The sequence below is a fragment of the Agrilus planipennis genome, unplaced genomic scaffold (genome assembly GCF_000699045.2).
Source record: "Agrilus planipennis isolate EAB-ADULT unplaced genomic scaffold, Apla_2.0 scaffold25, whole genome shotgun sequence".
Classification (NCBI taxonomy): Eukaryota; Metazoa; Arthropoda; class Insecta; order Coleoptera; family Buprestidae; genus Agrilus; species Agrilus planipennis.
The window spans coordinates 789,097-791,405 of NW_020439112.1; the positions used below are offsets into that span (position 1 = coordinate 789,097).

Sequence of the window (2,309 nt, forward strand, 5' to 3'; positions counted from 1 at the left end):
ATCATATGCAAATGTAAAATATTTTTTTATATATATAACATTGTTTTTTTATATATTCATTGTTTACGATTTTTAGTCTAATATCTTCTTAATATTCTTTTCGTTCAATAAAGTCTTTATCTCTACATTCTATATATTGGTTGGAAAGGCTGATGGTTTCGAATGAATGAGGTTATTTGTTTATTGGTTGAGTAGACCCATAGGTAATACATAATCAGACTGTAAACAGATAATCTGAGAATAAGAAATATGTAGGCAGTCTGTGTTGGTTTCGCCCCGTGAGCGAACGAAGTGTGTGTATCGAGATTGATACAGAAATATAATTAAAAATAGCATGCTTTCACCCCTGGTGCACTGTTGCCCGGCCAAAATAGCCGTGGTTCCTTCGAGTGGGGTTACTCGCAATTAGGGGTGTTGCGGGCTACTCGAATGACATGATTCTGGTGGCGAGGGTAGCTTCATGTAAGTACCCCACACCCGTTCATTGAGATGCTAGTCCCTAAAGGGGGCTGGGCGTCTAGGGAAGCCTTACTTATTTTAGGGTGACTCTAGCTAGTTGTCGAAGAATAGGAATACGTATAAACAAAACTGGTAATATATTGGATACGTGTACAATCTTATGGTCCAACTGAACTAGGGGGAAGGCAACCCCCGGTGAGTACATTAATGTTTATTTATTGGTTGTCAGTAACTGTTAGTTTATTTTGGGTCTACCGGAGTATCTGTTTGACCATCCTAAGTGCAGTCAGGATCTGTTTGGGGAAAAGAATCCATGTTATTAGGTGAGACGAATTACACCTGATCACTACTATTTATTGTTTCTTATGTATTATGTATTTATCAACGCCCTGTAAAAATTATCTAGTTAACAAATGGGTATTTTAGTCGTTTTGAGATTATTCACATTTTCTAATTGTAAGTAAGTAACTAGGCCGTTGTGATACATATATGTAGTTATTTTTTTATTTAGTTAGAAATAGTTCAAATTAAAATACAACAATACAATACAACTTGGCAAAACAACATAAATTAAGTAAAAACAAAATAAATTGGTTGAGTATTTATTTATTCGAATGATCATACTTCAAACTTACAAAGTTCGAAAAATATTTGAACACATTAAGGGCCTTTTTAACGTATATATGATTTTCAATGGCTATGTTAGAAGTACAGGTACGTCATAAAAATGTAGGAACAAATACGGTGACTTCAAGGTATTTTTTAAGTAGTCAAACATATTCATTTTCTCAAGGGCTTTTAAGTTTGTGGACCTTCTACGTCACCGGTATTCTAGAAAGGAACAAGCGCATTGTGAGTCACGTTCAAATTTAAATTGATTTTTCATTAGGCAAATATATGTATGTAATTAATTTTTGCAATTCAAATGTAGGTACATACGTATATGTGTTTGCAAATTAAAATCGAAAAAAAAAATTTCCTTAATTCTTCGTTTTAGTTTTTAAATTTCTTTGGCAATTATATGTACATAATAATTAATCAATTAACCCCCCCCTCCCTTTGTTTGTGTAGTTTTCTTGTTTGTGAAACTTATCACATATTTTTGAAGATAATCTCATTGAATAGTATGTGGATCATATACTGTACTTCAAAAACTTGTTGTCATTTACATCAGAATTATTTAAGAAATAAAAACAAGGACTGTTTGTATTGTTATCATATCATCTGATTCTTGATTACATGAGTTGTAGGAAATATATGTATGTATCTAATGCGTATTACGATTGACCTTTAGCATTGTGTAACATAACACATTAACCCTTCGGTACAGATACATTTATCTAAATTGGAATATTCGAAAAATTGAAAATCAGAACTAATCGAACTTGGTTTAAACCAATCCCAACTTAACCTAAAGCAATTTCAATTGTTTTGCTTTAGATAAGAGACTTCTTTCGTGTTGTCTTTACCTTAAAACTGTAGATTAGAAGAAAATATGTAGGCTTTTAACCCTTCGGTTATTTATATTACAGATCTATATATTACAATGAAAATTAAAAAATACAGCAAAAGTGCCCACACTGCGTTGTAAATAAGTTTTTGCTTAATAAACAATTAAGTAACAACGTATTGTTATTGCAATAAACTGAAATTGCGCGTTGAGGCACTGTAATTGGCACTTACGGTTAAAGCAAAGGTACATGATGACTGGTTAATATAAAACAATAATTATTTTATTTTTTGTTAATATTATGTATGTAGTTTTGTTGCATTTTTTACTATCTAAGATTTTTATTACGTTTTTCCTATTGAATTATATAAAAAATGCAGTTGCTCCATGTTCCATTTTC

At 31.5% G+C, this 2,309-nt stretch overlaps 1 protein-coding gene across 4 annotated transcripts in view; it reads left to right on the top strand.

Annotated features, from left to right (window-relative positions):
* Positions 1 to 2,309, top strand: part of LOC112905356 (phosphatidate phosphatase LPIN3) — a 20,807-nt gene that overhangs the window by 5,968 nt on the left and 12,530 nt on the right. Inside the window, exon 1 of one of the 4 annotated variants that reach the window (XM_025977566.1) lies at positions 72 to 782. The exons of the other annotated variants lie outside the window; for them this stretch is intronic. The gene's annotated coding sequence lies outside the window, so the exon portion shown is untranslated. Of the gene's footprint in view, positions 1 to 71; positions 783 to 2,309 lie in introns of those variants that run through there. 4 annotated transcript variants of the gene reach the window in all.